Source organism: Balaenoptera borealis, assembly GCF_965194805.1.
Source record: "Balaenoptera borealis genome assembly, chromosome: 7".
Classification (NCBI taxonomy): domain Eukaryota; kingdom Metazoa; phylum Chordata; class Mammalia; order Artiodactyla; family Balaenopteridae; genus Balaenoptera; species Balaenoptera borealis.
The window spans coordinates 58,602,055-58,625,550 of NC_138864.1; the positions used below are offsets into that span (position 1 = coordinate 58,602,055).

General features: G+C 36.8%; 2 protein-coding genes across 11 annotated transcripts in view; one reads left to right on the top strand and one right to left on the bottom strand.

Moving 5' to 3' along the window:
* Positions 1-23,496, bottom strand: part of HDAC9 (histone deacetylase 9) — a 999,956-nt gene that overhangs the window by 751,045 nt on the left and 225,415 nt on the right. The window lies entirely within an intron of this gene.
* The window catches only part of PRPS1L1 (phosphoribosyl pyrophosphate synthetase 1 like 1), a 753,632-nt gene that overhangs the window by 443,426 nt on the left and 286,710 nt on the right, over positions 1-23,496 (top strand). The window contains 1 exon segment of the mRNA XM_082398555.1: positions 9,785-22,086. The gene's annotated coding sequence lies outside the window, so the exon portion shown is untranslated.

Genomic DNA, 23,496 nt, shown 5'->3' on the forward strand with positions numbered 1-23,496 from the left:
TTGTTGATATAGGCTTTTCAACTTTACCTTCAATTTTCTGGTTATTAATAGTTTTAATTAGCCTTTTCACATTTACGTGATGATAATAAAAACAGCAATTTCCTCAGAAATATGTGTTTTTCCTTTAGCTTTTGTTTTTTAAGCATAAAAATGTGTACCCCAAGAGTGAGGTGCTGTCCATTCCATGTTTTGTTTTGTTATTATTTTAATTAGTGTAACATCCTAAGTTTTGGCTTTTAGTATTAGACTGAACCATATGCAACTGCCATCTCTGTAAGTCAAAAATGGTCAAATATCAGATATTTCATATGGCTCAAACTAATATTTACTGAAAAAATATAGCTTTCACTGCAGATTATCTATATGATTAGCATAATATTTTTACCAATTATATCTAGGGTCTCATACAGAAATCAAAAATAGTAAAATTTTAGTTACCAGATTAAATTTAATTTATAGCAAATAACTCTGTTATCCTAAGAAATAAGTATATTTTCCTAAAAACAACTATTTGTAATCATATAAGAGCTTCATGTACTAATCAAAAATGAAAGAGCTGTTTTTTTTTACTAAAGTCAGTCTAATAAATAACAAGTCAAATGTAAAATGAGTTAAAATAAACATAGATATATTGTGACATATCTATATTAATGGGTCATCAACACATGGGAAATTTGGGGAAGAAAAGTTCCTCAACTCTTAATTGTTTTTATAGATGTCTTGAGGTATCCAAAATCATAAGAAACTGGTGAAATGATGAAAAATAGGACATTGAAGGGAAAGATCTGTTTACCTGAATATCTTGCATGACTTAAGCATTCAATTAACTATCCAACATCAGCTCTCCTCTAGATTCCAACTGTGAAGACCTCAGCATTCCACAAAATGTCCATACTCGACGAAAGTTTAGAAAGAAATGGCTTGCCAAGATGAACTTCCATCAAAAACACATGGTCCACACTTAATACAACTTTTAACTAGCCCTTCTAACAGAGTTTTTAAAAATCTAAACAATTTAATAAAAGTGCTGAAAAATCCAAAATATATATTCATTTTGGTGGTGACAGATGGACCACACGCATTGTGAATATTCCTCTTCCTAATTAGACCCTTTTTTCCAGGTACCAAAAACATACCGGCATATTTTATTGTTTGATACAAAGTCAGAAATATATAAGTGGCGAAGAGGAATTGAGAATCTGTAATTCCTAAGGAGAAAGTGAAGCATCCACTGAATATGCATAAAATAGCCAAGAAAATAATATACTTTTCAATATCTGTTGTCAAGCTTCCCTTAACCAAAATAATTTGTAAAAAAAAAAAAATCCTAAGAATGTTGTTATCTCTAAGACAAATATATTATTTCAGGAAATTTGATTCAAATATACATTATTCAAAGGCTGTAAGTGGGAAATTTCAATTTGAAATAAGTTCTGGAAAGTAAAAGCATTACCAGACAAAAACGCAATTTGAAATAAGACAATAACAGGTCTTTACGTTTTCTAATAACAAAAATAATATTAAATAAAATTAACCATGAACATTTTCACTTCCGCTATATCAGAAGTCCATTGGTCTAACGTGTCACCTGAAAATTACTTTCACTATTTACAACATCTCTGTATTGAGAACAAAACCCAGCTGAATTGATTCACTTTCATCAAACACCATTAATTACAGTTGACCGTTGAACATCACAAGTTTGAGCTGCATGGGTCCACTCATACTCAGATTTTTTCCAATAGTAAGTAAAATAGTACTACATGATCCATGCTTGGTGGAATCCACGGATACAGAACTCTAGATACGGAGGAGGCACCTATACAAAGGGCCAACTATAAATTATGCACAGAGTTTTCCCCTGCAGGGAGGGTCAGTGCCTCTAAACTATCCCGCATTGTTCAAGGGTCAACTGTTAGTGACAAAAAGTTAAACAGTTATTTCAAATTATTATTTCTGCTTTACATTATACTAGGCCATGTGGTTTCACCACAAATTGAAGTGAAATATCCCCAGACTTTAAAATTTTATATGCTCACTTAAAGAAGCAAAACATATGTGCTATAAATTCAATAAAATGTAACGATATAGTTAATATTACTGAAATAGCCTTCAAATTCAAAGATATCTGCTTCTGCATAAACTCAATTTCCATTTCATCAGGGGAAGGGACTGAATCATTGCAAGTGATGGAAATTATTTTTTCTGTCTTAACTTAGCCTGTGTCTCCTTTGGTTTTTTTTTGGAGGTGACAAGAGTAGGATAATGACTGCAGTTTTTCTTAAATCCCACACATAACACATCTCTGCCTCAGATATACTAAACGATGCCCATCTCCTTCTATATTTTGATAATCACTCTAATTCATTTTGCTAATACTTTCAATAATAAGCACATTGTAGTGATTATACAGAGTTTAATCATTCTTTCACTAAATTTCTTTACTTCTGACTGTTCTGGTAACTTGCAATGGTAAACTTGACGAGATGAAATCAGTACTATCAAAAGGAGAATAATTAATAAATCAATGTTTCGTTCTTAATGTCAACAGGGGAAATTATAGGCCATTTTTGCTGTTTTATTCATTGCTCTTGAATTTAAAAAGTAGGGTTTTATTTTCAAAAGCACTGAGCATCAAAAATTAAGGTAACTGTACTATTTCCATTCACCTGCTTTGTCTTAACCTTGATCTCTCTCTGGGGAGTCTATTTCAGCTCTGAGACTTAACATTAGTGGGTCATTTTTATTACCTTTTGGCATTTTTGTTCCTTTCCTCTCAGGCAGTGACTCAACTTGTAGGTCAAATGTCCTAACAAGCATAAACAAATGTAGCTTTCTACTTACATATATGTTAAGCTTTCCAGTTTATAGCATTTGGAGGATGGCAGAAAAGGAAAAGGGCTCATTGTAACTTTAAGAACTTTCAGGCTTTATCAGTCAGAAAAGGAACTTTATACTATTTTCAATTTGAGCTGCAACAATCTGTGGTATTTTAGCATTTGGCGTGGATGCCTCATGTCACTTATCACATTATACCCTGCATTATAATTATTTCTGTAAATACTAAAGTTGTTTTAGGGACCTCTAAGCTCCATAAGGGCAAGAGCTATTTCTTATTCATCTTTTTATGCTTTACAAAAATGCTCCTCAAACTTGAGGTGCACACAGATCACCTGGGGTTCTTACTAGCATGCAGACTCTGTTCAGTTGTTCTGGGATGAGGCCTGAAGCCTTGCGATTGTGACCAGTTGCAAGCTTACGCTGATCCCGCTATTCTGAAAACCACCCTGTGAGTAGCAAGGGTATACAGCCCCCTACACAACCATGAACCACTTAAAGGTTAGCTTTGGTAGGAAGTTAACATTACTGAGCACCAACAATGTACCAAATACAGTTGGTAATTCTCATCCTTATGAGGTGGGTATCTCCATTTTACAGACATAGAAATAGAGCACTAAGAGGTGAAGTAATTTGCCTAACTAATTGAACACAGTTTTGCCTGATTCAAAGACCTCAGGTTTTAATCACATCAACACATTTTCTCTTAGCATCTCAGAGCCATAATAAAGGAGATTGTCCCGGGCACACTCTCTCCCCTTCTCTCTCAGGGAAAATCTTCCATCCTTCTAGGCCCAGCAGGATGCCACTTCTTTGACATCCTTCCACTGTGCATAATTTTCTGGCTTCCTCTGGGCTTCCCCAGAAATTTGTTCATCTTATAAGTGTAGCACTTGCCTCATGGTGGGGTACTCTGGTCTTCCCTGTCAGGTGTCAAAAGCTTGAGAGTTGAAACATGGTCTTACTCATTGTTGATACCCAAAAACTTGGAGCATGAGAGCTTTTGGAAGATACAAGGCCCAGGCACCACTCCCAGGGATTCAGATTTGTCTGGTTTGGGTTACAGCCTAGGTATCAGCATTTTGGTAATTCTTGCAATATTTCCAACGTTTTCATTATTATTATATTTGTTACGGTGGCCTGTGATCAATGATCTATGATGTTACTACTGTAATTGTTTTGGGTCACCATGAACCACACTTACATAAGACATCAAATTCAATAAAGGTTGTGTTTGTTTTGACTGCTTCACTGTTTGTCTGTTCCCCTGTCTTTCTCCCTCTCCCCTGGCCTCCCTACTCCCTGAGACAAAACAATTTTGAAATTAGGCCAATTTATTATGGCTTCTAAGTGTTCAAGCAAAAGGAAGAGTAACACATCTCTCCATTTAAGTCAAAAGCTAAAAATGATTAAGCTTAGCGAGGAAGGTACGTCAAAAGCCGAGACAGGCCAAAAGCTAGGCCTCATGAAAAGCTTACCCAAGTCATGAATGCAAAGGAGAAGTTCTTGAAGGAAATTAAAAGTGCTGCTCCAGTGAACACACAAATGATAAGAAATAAAAACAGCCTTATTGCTGATATGGAGAAAGTTATAGTGGTCTGGAGAGAAGATCAAACTAGACACAACATTCCCATATCCAAAGCCTAATCCAGAGCAAGGCCCTAACTCTCTTCAATTCTATGAAGGCTGACAGAGGTGAGGAAGCTGTGGAAAAAATGTCCAAAGGTAGTAGAAGTTGGTTTATAAGATTTAAGGAAAGAAACCATCTCCATAACATAAAAGTGCAAGGTGAAACAGCAAGTGTTGATATAGAAGCTACAGCAAATTACAAGAAGATCTAGCTAAGATAATTAATGAAAGTAGTTATGCTAAATAACAGATTTTCAGTGTAGACAAAACAGCCTTATATTGGAAGAAGATGCCATCTAGGACTTTCATAGCTAGAGAGGAGAAGTCAATGTCTGGCTTCAAAGCTTCAAAGGATAGGCTGACTCTCTCTTGTTAGAGGCTAATGCAGCTGGTGACTTTAAGTTGAAGTCAATGCTCATTTACCATTCTAAAAATCCTAGGGCCCTTAAGAATTATGCTAAATCTAATCTGCCTGTGCTCTATAAAAGGAACAACAAAGCTTGGATGACAGCACATCTGTTTACAACATAGTTTACTGAATATTTTAAGCCCACAGTTGAGACCTACTGCTCAGTAAAAAAGAATCCTTTAAAAATATGACTGCTCATTGACAATGCATCTGGTCACCCAAGTGCTCTGATGAAAATGTACAATGAGATTAATGTTCTCTTCATGCTTACTAACACAACATCCATTCTGCAGCCTATGGATCAAAGAGTAATTTTGACTTTCAAGTCTTGTTATTTAAGACATACATTTCATAAGGCTATAGCTGCCATAGACAGTGATTCCTCTGATGAATCTGGGCAAAGTAAATTGAAAACATTCTGGAAATGATTCACCATTCTAGATGTCATTAAGAACATTTGTGATTCCTGGGAAGAGGTCAAAATATCAATATTAACAGGAGTTTGGAAGAAATTGATTCCAACCCTCCTGGATGACTTTGAGGGGTTCAAGACTTCAGTGGAGGAACAACTGCAGATGTCGTGGAAATAGCAAGAAAACTAGAATTAGAAGTGGTGCCTGAAGATGTGCCTGAATTGCTGCAGTCTCATGATAAAACTTTCACAGATGAGGAGTTGCTTCTGGTGGATGAGCAAGGAAAGTAGTTTCTTAAAATGGAATCTATCCCTGGTGCAGATGCCATGAAGACTGTTGAAATGATAACAAAGAACTTAGAAAAGTATATAAACTTAGTTGAAAGCAGCAGCAGTATTGGAGAGGGCTGACTCCAAGTTTGAAAGAAATTCTACTGTAGATAGATGTTACCAAACAGCATTGCATGCTACAGAGAAATTATTCATGAATGGAAGAGTCCATCGATGCAGCAAACTCCACTGTTGTCTTATTTTAAGAAACTGCCACAGCCTCCCCACCCTTCAGCAGCCACCACCCTGATCAGTCAGCAGCCATCAACAGGGAGGCAAGACCCTCCTCCAGCAAAAAGATTACAGTTCGCTAAAGGCTCAGATAGTTTTTAGCAACACAGTATTTTTTACTTAAGGTATGTACATTGTTTATTAGACATAATGCTACTGCACTCTTAATAGACTACAGTATAATGTAAACATAACTTTTATATGCACTGGGAAACAAAAAAATTTGTGTGACTCATTTTCTTGCCATATTTGCTTTATAGTGGTGGTCTGGAACTGAACCAACAGTATCTCCGAGGTACGCCTGTATCCATATCTGTCTGTTTCCTTCTCCTTGTGCCCCTAACTAGAAAAGCAGCTTTGCCCCTGCGGAATCAGCAATCAGCAGATTCCACACCAGCATACTGTCAAGGTAAAAACAAACAAAAACCACTCTGCCTCTGTTTAAAGAATTAAACATTTTCAATATGAAAATATAATCTCTTGTTAAGTCGGAGATAAGACCTGCTGTGTATACAAAGTGATATGCTCACATTAAGTAAACCCTGAAAATTATTTTCCTTGACAACCAAACATGTCTCTAACTACACTCCTGGAAGGAAATTGGACTCTGTGGTATCTAATGTGGTAATCCACAAAAATTAGCTACTCTGTGATAATTTATGTTCATGAAAATTACACTCCATACCCCCTCCTCAATATCCCAAAACACTTTTTCCTATACCCAAAACCTGTGATTATGATAAAGAAACAAGCTAAGTAATCCAAATTATAATGCTTAAATATTCAAATCCTGAAGAACTGGACTGCAAAAAAATAATTTTTTTTGATTATTCGACTTTACAGGAGAACAGTGTTTAATGCTGCTAAATCTACACAAAAGAAGGGATGATTTTCTGTTAGTTTTACTTATAGATGAGTTTTTTTTTTTTTACATGCCATTGTTAGAAGATGTTTCAAATAAAAGAGAAAGGACCTTGGGAGGCTTAGTGATTTGGAAGATATACATTTCTTCCACTAGAAATCTCAAAGGAATTCTCACCTAAAAGAAGAGTGAAATAAATTTAACTAGTTTGAAATGTTAAGTATCCCTTTGAAATTGAGGGTAATACATAATGGAACGCAGAAATACTTCCATTTTTGCCCTACTTTTGATATAAATTCTAAATGAAATATTCAAAGCTGCAAAAAAGTTACAGCGCTCCAATTTTAAAAAAATGGATACCAACATTTATATGGTTCTATTGTAATCAGGGTGCATCTCACCTGAGGCTCACCACACAATTTGATTGGAACTTGGCTTAGTTCAGGAAGGAGAAGTTAATAAGGCCATTATTCATGTGCTACCTAAAATCAGACAGGAGTGTGAACCTTGAAAAAAGCCACAGTATATAAAGTTACTCTCAGAAGGACTCTCCATTCTGGAACTCACCAATACCTACCATTTTAAGAGTGCTCTCTGAACCAAATCAAGCAACCACTTTCCATTTAATTTCCTTAACCCTGTAATTCCACAATCACACACACACAGTCTTTAAAAGCTTACAAAGTGATTCAGTGGTTAAACTGGAATTCTTTTTAGCAACATTAAGGCAAACCATCTATTTCATATGGCATGTTATTGAGTTTATCATCAGTTTTGAGCTCTTCTTGTTGTATCTCACATAGTGCATGGAATATGATAAATGTTGAAAACACATGTGAGACACGTAAGGAGATGAATGAGGTAGATGGACTGATGATGAATGGATAAGATGGGAAGATCATGAAGGTTTTGAAGGCCTGGATTTAACCTGGGAAAAAAGACAATAATATGAAAGGGAAGAAACGTAAGAAAATAGTTGTAGATACTAAGAACAATTTCCATCTGGTTCACAATGTAGACTCAAGTCAGATCTGACTGTGACAGTAGGAAAATCACTAAGAAATCTGTAGAACTTGTTATAAATATATACACACACATATATATATGTATGTGTGTGTGTATATATATATATATATATATATATATATATATATATATATATATGCGTAGGCCTTGAAGTGTGGATAGTAGAATCTATTACAGTTGACCCCTGAACAACATGGGTTTGAACTGAGCGGATCCACTTATATGTGGATTTTTTTCCAATAAATATATCCTATAGTAGTACACAATCCTAGCCTGGTTGAATCCTAGGATGTGGAACCGCAGATATAAAGCACCTATTGTAAATTTACATGTGGATTTTCAGCTGTGCCCCTCACCCCCACATTGTTCAAGGGTCAATTGTAGTTTAAACCATATGAAACTGCCTGACCTACAAAAATGGCCATTGCATATGGTTCAACCTAAGATAAATATTTTTATAGTCAATGCTAATTACCTATCCTCTCTCCTCCTCCCAACCATGACTTAGATAAATATGCCAGGAATCGGGAAATTGGAAAGTTCCTCTAAAGAGGTTATGGGACTGCTTGAGATCACACTGCTAGCTACAGGCAGAGCAGGGACCAACAATATGGGTTTACCTCTAGCCCAGTGCTCCTTCCACAACACCATTTTGACAGTGAGATGGTCCAAAGAGAGAAACAAAGTGAAAGGAAGAGCAAATGTCACACTTAGCTGCCACTCAGAATTTCACTGAGGGACAAAATTACAGCTACCAAAATAGAGCACCCTTCCTCCTCATGCACCAGAGAACAATGAGGGAATAAAAATGAGTCAGCAGAAGGAATGACAGTTCCCTTAATTTCCATGACTTAGTGGAAAAGTCATTTTTTACAGTAAATTCCAAGTTTGCCAAATTCAAGAGTCCTCCATTGGTGATTAGTCAAAGTGACTGACAATAAGGGATGCTTTAAAGAGTTACGATCCTGCCATGACACATCTTTCAGGGTTGGATAGGAGAGCCAGTGCAAAGAATTTTATATTCTCAGCCATTATTGCTGTTCTGAAAAATTTTATATTCTCAGCCATTATTGCTGTCCTGAAAAATAAGAGTTCATAACATTCACAATACAGCTCCTCTTTTACCTGGGAGTTAAAGACAGATTTCCAACTTCCATGGAAGTGTCACTAGCAGATTTAATGAGAGATCAACCATGGAGCATATGGAGGAGAGAAGATAAAGAATATAGTCAAGTATCTGATCAACCCAAACTACTCACAGAAGCACATAATATGGGCTGCGGGTGGGGTGGGGGTGGGGGTGTGTTCAAAGCTGATTTGAAAGATCTTCACAGATTTCTCTCACTTTTTTAAAAATAGATCTTTATTGGAGTATAATTGCTTCACAATACTGTGTTAGTTTCTGTTGCAAAACAAAGTGCATCAGCCATATGCATACACATGTCCCCATACCCCTCCCTCTGGAGCCTTCCTCCCATCCTCCCTATCCCACCCCTCTAGGTCATCGCAAAGCACCGAGCTGACCTCCCTGTGCTATGCTGCTGCTTCCCACCAGCCAACTATTTCACATTCTCTAGTGTATATCTGTTGATGCTACTCTCACTTCGCCCCAGCTTTGCTCTCCCCCACCTTGTCCCTGAGTCCATTTTCTATGTCTACCTCTTTATTCCTGCCCTGCAACTAGGTTCATCAGTACCACTTTTTTTTTTTTTTTTTAGATTCCATATATATGTGTTAGCATACAGTATTTGTTTTTCTCTTTCTGACTTACTTCACTCCGTATGACAGACTCTAGGTCCATCCACCTCACTACAAATAACACAATTTTGTTTCTTTTTATGGCTGAGAAATATTCCATTGTATATATGTGCCACATCTTCTTCATCCATTCATCTCTCGATGGACATTTAGGTTGGTTCCATGTCCTGACTATTGTAAATAGTGCTGCAATGAGCATTATGGTACATGACTCTTTTTGAATTATGGTTTTCTCAGGGTATATGCCCAGGAGTGGGATTGCTGGGTCATATAGTAGTTCTATTTTTAGTTTTTTAAGGAACCTCCATACTCTTTTCCATAGTAGTTGTATCAATTTACATTCCCACCAACAGTGCAGGAGGGTTGCCTTTTCACCACACCCTCTCCAGCATTTATTGTTTCTAGATTTTTTGATAATGGCAATTCTGACAGGCGTGAGGTGATACCTCATTGTAGTTTTGATTTGCATTTCTCGAATAATTAGTGATGTTGAGCATCTTTTCATGTGCCTAATGGCCATCTGTATGTCTTCCTGGGTGAAATGTCTATATAGGTCTTCTGGGCATTTTTTAACTAGATTGTTCTTTTGATATTGATTTCCATGAGCTGTTTGTATATTTTGGAGATTAATCCTTTGTCAATTGCTTCCTTTGCAAGTATTTTCACCCATTTTGAGCACTGTCTTTTCATCTTGTTTATGGCTTCCTTTGTTGTGCAAAAGCTTTTAAGTTTAATTAAGTCCCATTTGTTTATTTTTGGTTTTATTTCCATTAATCTAGGAGGTGGATCTAAAAAGATCTTGCTGGGATTTATGTCAGAGTGTTTTTCCTATGTTTTCCTCTAAAAGTTTTATAGCGGCTGGTCTTACAGTTAGGTCTTTAATACATTTTGAGTTTATATTTGTGTATGGTGTTAGGAAGTGTTCAAATTTCATTCTTTTACATGTTGCTGTCCAGTTTTCCCAGCACCACTTACTGAAGAGGTTGTCTTTTCTCCATCGTATGTTCTTGCCTCCTTTGTTGTAAATTAAGTGCCCATATGTGCATGGGTTTATCTCTGGGCATTCTATCTTGTACCGTTGATCTATATTTCTGTTTTTGTGTCAGTACCATACTCTTTTGATTACTGTAGCTTTGTGGTATAGTTGAAGTCGGGGAGTCTCATTCCTCCAGCTCCATTTTTCTTTCTCAAGATTGCTTTGGCTATTCGGGGTCTTTTGTGTTTCCATACAAATTGAAAACTTTTTGTTCTAATTCTGTGAAGAATGCCAATGATAGTTTGATAGGGATTGCACTGAATCTGTAGATTACTTTGGGTAGTATAGTCATTTTCACAACATTGATTCTTCCAATCCAAGAACATGGTATATTTCTTCATCTGTTTATGTCATCTTGGTTTCTTTCATCAGTGTTTTATAGTTTTCTGAGTACAAGTCTTTCACCTCCTTAGGCAGGTTTATTCCTAGGTATTTTATTCGTTTTGTTGCAATGGTAAATGGGAGTGTTTCCTTAATTTCTCTTTCTGATTTTTCATTGTTGGTGTATAGGAATGCCAGAGATTTCCATGCATTACTTTTGTATCCTGCAACCTAACCAAATTCATTGATAAGTTCTAGTAGTTTTCTGGTGGCATCTTTAGGATTTTCTATGTGTAGTATCATGTCATCGGCAAACAGTGACAGCTTTACTTCTTCTTTTCCAATTTGTATTCCTTTTCTTTCTTTTTCTTCTCTGATTGCTGTGGCAAGAACTTCCAAAACTATGTTGAAGAAGAGTAGCAAGAGTGGACATCCTTGTCTTGTTCCTAATCTTAGTGGAAATGCTTTCAGTTTTTCACCATTGAGTATGATGCTTGCTCTGGGTTTGTCATATATGGCCTTTATTATGTTGAGATAGGTTCCCTCTATGCCCGTTTTCTGGAGAGTTTTTATCATAAATGGGTGTTCAATTTTGTCCAAAGCTTTTTCTGCAACTATTGAGATGATCATATGGTTTTTATTCCTTAATTTGTTAATGTGGTGTATCACATTGATTGATTTGTGTATATTGAAGAAACCTTGCATCAGTGGGGTAAATCCCACTTGATCATGGTGTATGATCCTTTTAATGTGCTATTGGATTCTGTTTGCTAGTATTTTGTTCAGGATTTCTGCATCTATGTTCATCAGTGATATTGGTCTATAATTTTCTTTTTTTGTGATATCTTTTTCTGGTTTTGGTATCAGGGTGATGATGGCTTTGTAGATTGAATTTGGGAGTTTCTCCCTCTGCAATTTTTTGGAAGAGTTTGAGAAGGATCAGTGTTAGCCCTTCTCTAAATGTTTGATAGAATTTGCCTGTGAAGCCATCTGGTCCTGGACTTTTGTTTGTTGGAAGATTTTTAATTATGGTTTCAGTTTCATTACTTGTGATAGGTCTGTTTATATTTTCTATTTCTTCCACGTTCAGTCTTGGAGAATTGTACCTTTCCAAGAATTTGTCCATTTCTTCATGGTTGTCCATTATACTGGCATATAGTTGTTTGTAGTAGTCTCTTATAATCCTTTGTATTTCTGCAGTGTCAGTTGTGATTTCTCCTTTTTCATTTCTAATTTTATTGATTTGCGTTCTCTCCCTTTTTTCTTCATGAGTGCTGCTAAGGGTTTATCACTTTTGTTTATCTTCTCAAAGAACCAGCTTTCAGTTTTATTGATCTTTGCTATTGTTTTCTTCATTTCTATTTCATTTATTTCTGCTCTCATATTTATGATTTCTTTCCTTCTACTGACTTCGCGTTTTCTTTGTTCTTCTTTCTCTAGTTGTTTTAAGTGTAGGGTTAGATTGTTTATTTGAGATTTTTCTTGTTTCTTGAGGTAGGATTGCATTGCTATAAAATTCCCTCTTAGAACTTCTTTTGCTGAATCCCATAGGTTTTGGGTTGTTATGTTTATGTTGTCATTTGTTTCTATGTACTTTTTATTTCTTCTTTGATTTCTTCAGTGCTCTCTTGGTTATTTAGTAGTTCACTGTGTAGCCTCAATATATTTGTGTTTTTCACAGTTTTTTTCCTGTAATTGGCTTCCAATCTCATAACACTGTGGTCAGAAAGGATGCTTGATACAATTTCAATTTTCTTAAATTTTCTGAGGCTTGATTTGTGACCCAAGATGTGATCTATCCTTGAGAATGTTCCATGTGCACTTGAGAAGAAAGTGTATTCTGCCACTTTTGGGTGGAATGTTCTATAAATATCAATTAGATCTATCTGATCTATTGTGTCATTTAGAGCTTGTGTTTCCTTTTTTATTTTCTGTTTGGATGACCTGTCCATTGGTGTAAGTGGGGTGCTAAAGTCCCCTACTATGATTGTGTTACTGTTGATTTCTGCTTTCATGGTTGTTAGCATTTGCCTTATGTATTGAGGTGCTCCTATGTTGGGTGCATAAACATTTGTAATTGTTATATCTTCTTGGATTGATCCCTTGATCATTATGTAGTGTCCTTCTTTGTCTCTTACAATAGTCTTTATCTTAAAATCTATTTTGTCTGATATGAGAATTGTTACTCCAGCTTTCTTTTGATTTCCATTTGCATGGAGTATCTTTTTCCATCCCCTCACTTTCAGTCTGTATGTCTCCCCATGTCTGAAGTGGGTCTCTTGTAGACAGCATATATATAGGTCTTGTTTTTGTATCCATTCAGCCAGTCTATTTTTTTTGGTTGGAGCATTTAATCCATTTACATTTAAGGTAGTTATTGATATGTATGTTCCTATTACCATTTTCTTAATTGTTTTGGGTTTGTTATTGTAGGTCTTTTCCTTCTCTTGTGTTTCCTGCCTAGAGAAGTTCCTTTAGTATTTGTTGTAAAGCTGGTTTGGTGGTGCTGAATTCCCTTAGCTTCTGCTTGTCTGAAAAGCTTTTGACTTCTCCATTGAATCTGAATGAGACCCTTGTTGGGTAGAGTAATCTTGGTTGTAGGTTTATCTCTTTCATCACTTTAAGTATATCCTGCCACTCCCTTCTGGCCTGCAGAGTTTCCACTGAAAAATCAGCTAATAACCTTATGGGGATTCCTTTGTATGTTATTTTTTGTTTTTCCTTTGTCGCTTTTAATATTTTTCCTTTGAATTTAATTTTTGTTAGTTTGATTAATATGTGTCTTGGTGTGTTTTTCCTAGGGTTTATCCTGTATGGGAACTCTCTGTATTTCTTGGACTTGGTGACAATTTCCTTTCCCATGTTAGGGAAGTTTTCAACTATAATCTCTTCAAATATTTTCTCAGACCGTTTCTTTTTCTATTCTTCTTCTGGGACCAGTGTAATTCGAATGCTAGTGTGTTTAGTGTTGTCCCAGAGGTCTCTGAGATTGTCTTCAATTCTTTTCATTCTTTTTTCCTTATTCTGATCCTTGGCAGTTATTTCCACCATTTTGTCTTCCAGCTCACATATTCGTTCTTCTGACTCAGTTCTTCTGTTATTCATTCCTTCTAGTGTATTTTTCATTTCAGTTATTGTGTTGTTCATCTCTGTTTGTTTGTTCTTTAGTTCTTCTAGATCTTTGTTAAACATTTATTCAATTTTCTCAGTCTGTGCCTCCATTCTATTTCCAAGATTCTGGATTATCTTTACTATCATTACTCTGAATTCTTTTTCAGGTGGATTGCCTATTTCCTCTTCATTTATTTGGTCTTGTAGGTTTTTACCTTGCTCCTTCATCTGTGACATATTTTTTTGCTGTCTCACTTTTTCTTTTTTTTAATGAGTGGTATTATGTTCCTGACTTACTGGTTGTTTGGCCTGAGACTTCCAACACTGGGGTTTGTAGGCTATTGGGTAGAGCTGGGTTTTGGTGCTGAGATGAGGAACTCCATGCGACCTCACTCTGATGAATATTCCCCGGGGTCTGAGGTTCTCTGTTAGTCTAGTGGTTTGGACTCAGAGCTCCCACCACAAGAGCTTTGGCCCAACCCCGGGCTCATGAACCAAGATCCCACAAGCTGCCAGTTCACTTTGGGGTTCCTCCCGACTCCTTGGGCATCAGAGTCCCCCACCAGCGGCCGGCAGGTGCCCTAGTTGTGGGGAGATGCTAACCCTGCATCTTCCCACACCGCCATCTTGACTCCGCCCTTCACAGTTCTCTTAATAGACTCAAACTTGCTAATTAAATGTAATAGGCTGTTACTGTAAGTATCCTCGATGATCAGTGGGCACCTCAATGTGGTTGAATGTCCTCAAGACTTTTCTCCCCCAGCTTTGCTGATGAGCCTGTTAAAAGCTAATGAAAAGCCGGGCTGCCTGTGGTGAGCAGCAGGTGCTGAAATAACTTGGGCTGTAGAGCGAGAGAAAATCTTTTGTTCCCACCACCATGAGTTGTTAAGGTTATAAAACTTGGAGCTGAAAATCAGTCAACAACAACAAAAATCTGCTGCAATAACTAAAATAGATTCTATATGTGAAAAAGAAAATTACTTTTCTCGCTCAGTTTGTGTTCCAAGATAAAAAACACAAAATATTTGGTGAATGTTGCAACTTTCTGCTGTTAATGGCAATGCTAAATGGCAACGTTATTATTTTAAATAATTGCAAAGATTTTTAAAAGCCTTCAATAATCGTTTCAATAATTTTTAACCCTAGCTCTAGATTGCAAATACATCTTTACCTTTTTTTTCAAAGATGGATGACTAAAAACTTTCCTGAGGAACACAATAGAAGTGCCTCTTAAATTTAGTCTTTTCTATGGTTTTGCCAGGGCTAAACTGCAAGTACTATATTGGTGACTTGTAAAAGTCAAATAAAGAAATTAAATTTAGCACAGTGTTTACATTGGTGATTTCTCATTCCATAATATTGGGAACCCATAAAAATTTAAGCTGTGCAAATATAGCAGATTTGTTAGACTTATTTTTAAACTTATGGGTATCAACAAATAGCATAATTTCCAAATATTTTATTTGATCTGATTTTTAAAAATCTTCCTGGCAATTTGCTTAAAACATTCACAAATTTCCATTTTATTGGTTGCTACATGAGCTTTTATTTGTACATACACTGTGTCTACTTTTAAACTGCTTCTTTGGCTTTAGAATTTATGTTTAAATGCACAAACATAAAAATGAAATAACTAAATGCTATTTTAAGATCTGAGAGGCAATTTTGAAAGTTTTACTGAACCCCAAACTAATCTTCACCAGCAACAGAAACTCCTGTTAGTAAAGAATAATAAAGAGAAAGTATAAAAAAAAAAACCCATAAAATATTTTTGTTTCAACCATCAAGTGTTTTTAACGTTATTAGCTTAGAACTGTAAAGCACCCAACATTTACGACAACCACTACTAACATTTAATGTTCGTCTATTATGAGCACTTGTCATACTTGAACAACAGAATCTCTCCCTCTTCTCCCTGATTGAGAAGGTGTAGGAGGGGCCTGAGATTCTGCATTTCCAGCATCTTCCTGGTGTGATGTGGTTGCTTCTGATCCAAAGGCCAGACTTTGAGTTTCAGAAGTCTATTACGGTGGGGAGCTTCAAGATGGCGGAGGAGTAAGATGTGGAGATCACCTTCCTCCCCACAAATACATCAAAAATACATCTACATGTGGAACAACTCCCACAGAACACCTACTGAACACTGGCAGAAGACCTCAGACTTCCCAAAAGCTTTGCTTTTACCATTTGTCCTAGGGTTCTGTCTGTCCGTTTTTTTCTTTGTTTTTACTATAGTTTTTAGTGCTTGTTATCATTGGTGGATTGGTTTTTTAGTTTGGTTGCTCTATTCTTTCTTTCTTTCTTTTTTGTTTTCACTTTTTTTAACACTTTTTTATTTTTTATTTTTAACAATAATTTTTTTATATTTTAATAACTTCATTTTCTCTTCACTCCTTCCTTCCCCCCTCCCTCCCTCCCTCCCTCCCTTCCTTTCTTCCTTCCTTTCTTTCTTTTCTTCTGAGTCATGTGGCTGACAGGGTCTTGGTGCACCAGCCGGGTTTCATGCCTGACCATCTGAGGTGGGAGAGACGAGATCAGGACATTGGTCCACCAGAGACCTCCCAGCCCCCCATAATATCAAATGTTGAAAGCTCTCCCAGAGATCCCCATCTCAACGCTACGACCCAGCTCCACTCAATGACCAGCAAGCTACAGTGCTGGACACCCTAGGCCAAACAACTAGCAAGACAGGAACACAACCCCACCCATGGCACAGAGGCTGCCTAAAATCATAATAAGGTCACAGACACCCCAAAACACACCACCGGACTCAGTCCTGCCCACCAGAACAAAAAGATCCAGCCTCATCCACCAGAACATAGGCACCAGTCCTCTCCACCAGGAAGCCTACACAACCCACTGAAGCAACCTCAGCCACTGAGGGCAGACACCAAAAACAACAGGAACTACGAACCTGCAGCCTGCGAAAAGGAGACCCCAAACACAGTTAAGTTAAGCAAAATGAGAAGACTGAGAAGTACACAGCAGATGAGTGAGCAAGGTAAAAACCCACCAGACCAAACAAATGAAGAGGAAATAGGCAGTCTACCTGAAAAAGAATACAGAATAATGACAGTAAAGATGATCCAAAATATTGGAAATACAATGGAGAAATACATGAAACATTTAACAAGGACCTAGAAGAAATAAAGAAAAAACAAATAATGATGAACAACACAATAAATGAAATTTAAAATTCTCTAAAAGGAATCAATAGCAGAATAACGGAGGCAGAAAAATGGTTAAGTGACTTTGAAGGAAAAATAGTGGAAATAACTACTGCAGAGCAGAATAAAGAACAAAGAATGAAAAGAATTGAGGACACTCTCAGACACCTCTGGGACAAAATTACACACACCAACATTCGAATTATAGGGGTCCCAGAAGAAGAAGAGAAAAAGAAAGGGACTAAGAAAATATTTGAAGAGATTATAGTTTAAAACTTCGTTAATAGGGGAAAGGAAACAAGTCCAGGAAGTGCAGAGAGTCCCATACAGGATAAATCCAAGGAGAAACATGGCAAGACACATGTTAATCAAACTATCAAAAAATAAATTCAAAAAAAAATGTTAAAAGTAGCAAGGGAAAAGCAACAAATAATATACAAAGGAATCCCCATAAGGTTAACAGCTGATCTTTCAGCAGAAACTCTACAAGCCAGAAGGGAGGGGCAGGACATATTTAAAGTGATGAAAGAGATAAACCTACAACCAAGGTTACTCTACCCAGCAAGGATCTCATTTAGAGTCCACGGAGAAATTGAAACCTTGGCAGACAAGCAAAAGCTAAGGGAATTCAGCACCACCAAACCAGCTTTAAAACAAATGCTAAAGGAATTTCTCTCGGCATGAAACACAAGAGAAGGAAAAGACCTACAAAAACAAACCCAAAACAATTAAGAAAATGGTAATAGGAATATACATATCAATAATTACCTTAAATGTAAATGGATTAAATGCTCCAACCAAAAGACATAGACTGGCTGAATGGATACAAAAACAAGACCCATAAATATCCTGTCTACAAGAGACCCACTTCAGACGTAGGGAGACATACAGACTGAAAGTGAGGATGGATGGAGGAGGATGAAAGTGAGGATGGAAAAAGATATTCCAGGCAAATGGAAATCAAAAGAAAGCTGGAGTAGCAATTCTCATATCAGACAAAATAGAATTTAAAATAAAGACTACTACAAGAGACAAAGAAGGACACTACATAATGATCAAGGGATCAATCCAAGAAGAAGATAAAACAATTGTAAATATTTATGCACCCAACATAGGAGCACCTCAATACATAAGGCAAATGTTAACAGCCCTAAAGGGGAAATCAACAGTAACACAATCATAGTAGGGGACTTTAACACCCCACTTTCACCAATGGACAGATCATCCAAAATGATAATAAATAAGGAAACACAAGCTTTAAATGATACATTAAACAATATGGGCTTAACTGATATTTATAGGACCTTCCATCCAAAAACAACAAAATACACGTTCTTCTCAAGTGCACATGGAACATTCTCCAGGATATGTCATATCTTGGGTCACAAATCAAGCCTTGGTAAATTTTAAAAAATTGAAATCGCATCAAGTATCGTTTCCGACCACAACGCTATGAGACTAGTTATCAATTACAGGAAAAAATCTGTAAATAATAAAAACACATGGAGGCTAAACAATACACTATTAAATAACCAAGAGATTACTGAGGAAATCAAAGAGGAAATAAAAAAATTCCTAGAAACAAATGACCATGAAAAACAATGACCCAAAATCTATGATATGCAACAAAAGCAGTTTTAAGAGGAAGTCTATAGCAATACAATCCTACCTCAAGAAAAAAGAAACATCTCAAATAAACAACCTAACCTTAAACTTAAAGCAATTAGAGAAAGAAGAACAAATATCCCCAAAATTAGAAGAAGGAAAGAAATCATAAAGATCAGATCAGAAATAAATGAAAGAGAAATGAAGGAAATGATAGCAAAGATCAATAAAACTAAAAGCTGGTTCTTGTTGACAAGATAAACAAAATTGATAGACCATTAGCCAGATTCATCAAGAAAAAAAGGAGAAGACAAATCAATAAAATTAGAAATGAACACGGAGAAGTAACAACTGACACTGCAGAAATACAAAAGATCATAAGAGATTACTACAAGCAACTCTATGCCAATAAAATGGACAACCTGGAAGAAATGGACAAATTCTTAGAAAAGCACAACCTTCTGCGATTCAACCAGGAAGAAATAGAAAATATTAACAGACCAATCACAAACACTGAAATTGAAACTGTGATTAAAAATCTTCCAACAAGCAAAACCCCAGGACCAGATGGCTTCACAGGCGAAATCTATCAAACATTTAGAGAAGAGCTAACACCTATCCTTCTCAAACTCTTCCAAAGTACAGCAGAGGGAAGGAACACTCCCCGACTCATTCTACAAAGCCACCATCCCATCACCCTGATACCAAAGCCAGACAAAGATGTCACAAAAAAGGAAAACTACAGGCCAATATCACCGATGAACACAGATGCAAAAATCCTCAACAAAATACCAGCAAACGGACTCCAACAGCACATTAAAAGGATCATACATCATGAGCAAGTGGGGTTTATCCCAAGAATGCAAGGATTCTTCAATATACTCAAATCAATCAATGTGATACACCATATTAACAAATTGAAGGATAAAAACCATATGATCATCTCAATAGATTCAGAAAAAGCTTTTGACAAAATTCAACACCCATTTTTGATAAAAACCCTCCAGAAAGTGGGCATAGAGGGAACTTTCCTCAACATAATAAAGGCCATATATGACAAACCCACAGCCAACATCATTCTCAATGGTTAAAAACTGAAACCATTTCCACTAAGACCAGGAACAAGACATCGTTGCCCCCTCTCACCACTATTACTCAACATAGTTCTGGAAGTTTTAGCCACAGCAATCAAGAAGAAAAAGAAATAAAAGGAATCCAAATTGGAAAAGAAGCAGTAAAGCTGTTACTGTTTGCAGATGACATGATACTATACATAGAGAATCCTAAAGATGCTATCAGAAAACTATTAGGACTAATCAATGAATTTGGTAAAGTAGCAGGATACAAAATAATGCACAGAAATCTCTTGCATTCCTATACCTTAATGATGAAAAATCTGAAATAGAAATTAAGGAAACACTCCCATTTATCACTGCAACAAAAAGAATAAAATACCTAGGAATCAACCTACCTAAGGAGACAAAAGACCTGTATGCAGAAAACTATAAGACACTGATGAAAGAAATTAAAGATGATACAAACAGATGGAGAGATATACCATGTTCTTGGATTGCAAGAATCAACATTGTGAAAATGACTGTACTACCCAAAGTAATCTACAGATTCAATGCAATCCCTATCAAACAACCAACGGCATTTTTCACAGAATTAGAACAAAAAATTTCACAAATTGTATGGAAACACAAAAGACCCCAAATAGCCAAAGCAATCTTGAGAAAGAAAAATGGAGCTGGAGGAATCAGGCTCCCAGACTTCAGACTATACTACAAAGCTACAGCAATTCAGATAGTATGGTACTGGCACAAAAACAGAAATATAGATCAATGGAACACATAGAAAGCCCAGAGATGAACCCACACACATATGGTCACCTTATCTTTGATAAAGGAGGCAAGAATATACAATGGAGAAAAGACAGCCTCTTCAATAAGTGGTGCTGGAAAACTGGACAGGTACATGTAAAAGAATGAAATTAGAACACTCCCTAACACCATACACAAAAGTAAACTCAAAATGGATTAAAGACCTAAATGTAAGGCCAGACACTATCAAACTCTTAGAGGAAAATATAGGCAAACACTCTATGACATAAATCACAGCAAGATCCTTTTTGACCCACCTCCTAGAGAAACGGAAATAAAAACAAAAATAAACAAATGGGACCTAATGAAACTTTAAAGCTTTTGCACAGCAAAGGAAAACACAAACAAGATGCAAAGACAACCCTCAGAATGGGAGAAAATATTTGCAAATGAAGCAACTGACAAAGTATCAATCTCCAAAATATACAAGCAGCTCATGCAGCTCAATATCAAAAAAACAAACAACCCAATCCAAAAATGCACAGAAGACCTAAATAGACATTTCTCCAGAGAAGATATACAGATTACCAAGAAACACATGAAAGGATGCTTAACATCACTAACAATTAGAGAAATGCAAATCAAAACTACAATGAGTATCACCTCACACCAATCAGAACGGCCATCATCAAAAAATCTACAAACAATAAATGCTGGAGAGGGTGTGGAGGAAAGGGAACACTCTTGCACTGTTGGTGGGAATGTAAATTGATACAGCCACTATGGAGAACAGCATGGAGGTTCCTTATAAAAGTAAAAATAGAACTACCATATGACCCAGCAATCCCACTACTGGGCATATACCCTGAGAAAACCATAATTCAAAAAGAGTCATGTAACACAATATTCATTGCAGTTCTATTTACAATAGCCAGGACATGGAAGCAACCCAAGTGTCCATCGACAGATGAATGGATAGAGAAGATGTGGCACATATATACAATGGAATATTACTCAGCCATAGAAAGAAACGAAATTGAGTTATTTGTAGTGAGGTGGATGGACCTAGAGTCTGTCACACAGAGTGAAGTAAGTCAGAGAGAGAAAAACAAATACCATATGCTAACACATACATATGGAATCTAAAAAAAAAAAAAAAAAAAGGTTCTGAAGAACCTAGGGGCAGGACATGAATAAAGACACAGATGTAGAGAATGGACTTGAGGACACAGGGAGGGGGAAGGGTAAGCTGGGATGAAGTGAGAGAGTGGCATGGACATATATACACTACCAAATATAAAATAGATAGCTAGTGGGAAGCAGCCGCATAGCACAGGGAGATCCGCTCCGTGCTTTGTGTCCACCTAGAGGGGTGGGATAGTGAGGGTGGGAGGGAGACACAAAAGGGGGAGACATGGGGATATATGTAAAGTATAGCTGATTCACTTGGTTATAAAGCAGAAGCTAACACACCATTGTAAAGCAATTATACTTCAATAAAGATGTTTAAAAAAAAAAAGTCTATTACGTACTAAGCACCATGTTAGGCATATGTTTTTACATTTAACCTTTTTAACCACCCTGTGATACAGGTAGTATTATTTCCACCTATCACACGAGGAGAGACTGAGTAAAAGAGAGACTTTGAACAACCAGTAGGCGACAGAAGCAAAATATGAACCCAGGTCTCTTTGAAGTCAAAGCCCCTGGTCTATAATACCAATATTTCACCTCCTTCTTTCTCAAGAAAAGAATTTCTAATTATTAGTAGTTAATGCTATCTACAAACAACCTTCTAACTCAGAATGAATTTTTTCAAATCAATGGTAGAGCAGTTTAAAAGTCCACATGCTTAGGCTCCACGGCAATATACTCCTTTTTCAATAAAATGTGGTGAGAATTGAGAAGTCTAAATCTCTTTGCATCTCCACAGGTGACTCTTGGAATCGCTAAAGTTATTCGTTATTCCGTCTGAATAAAAAAACTCACCGCAATAAATGCCATCTACATTCCAGTTGTTACTAAACATGGCAAGTATAAGGTGTTGGCGTAGATCAAGTATGTTGGCTTGAGGGAAAACATTTCACCTCTAGAAAAGGTTAGATGTTTATTTAGCATTTTATATTGGATGACACACAAAGTGTAATCTTTCAATTAATCCCTAGACCTGCACTACAGTCCTTTCAAATTCTCCCTTATTTCATGAAAGGCTCTGATCCAAAAGATGCTGGCACATCAGTGTTGTATGTAGACAACCATTCTATTCTAAAAACTCCCAAGAAGGCCAGGACATTGGAATGAAGCTGGCTAGGATGCGGTTCTTTTCCTAGTTTCATGCTATTTTGAAGGCAGGCACATTCCTTCAGAAAATACATGATTTGGGCTTCCCTGGTGGCGCAGTCGTTGAGAATCCGCCTGCCAATGCAGGGGACACGGGTTCGAGCCCTGGTCTGGGAAGATCCCACATGCCGCGGAGCAACTGGGTCCGTGGCCACAACTACTGAGCCTGAGCGTCTGGAGCCTGTGCTCCGAAACAAGAGAGGCCGCGACAGTGAGAGGCCCGCGCAACGCGATGAAGAGTGGACCCCGCTCACCGCAACTAGAGAAAGCCCTCGCACAGAAACGAAGACCCAACACAGCCAAAAATAAAATAAATAAGTAAATAAATAAATTTATAAAAAAAGAAAATACATGATTTGTGACAGCCCCTCTTGATGACCATTATCATATTTCCTAGGGTTAAATAGGGCAGCAGTCTTCTCTCTCCATTTCCACTTTTACAGGCAAATTTTTCAGTAGAACAAATCATTTTAAAGGACTTTTACACTAAGCCATTTGTGCAAGGTGGAACAATAACATTTATGAAGAAATCTCAGCAACACAAGAGTATAGTTTAATGAAAAGAAATGAAACACAGAGTGGGGCCTTACACCATAGA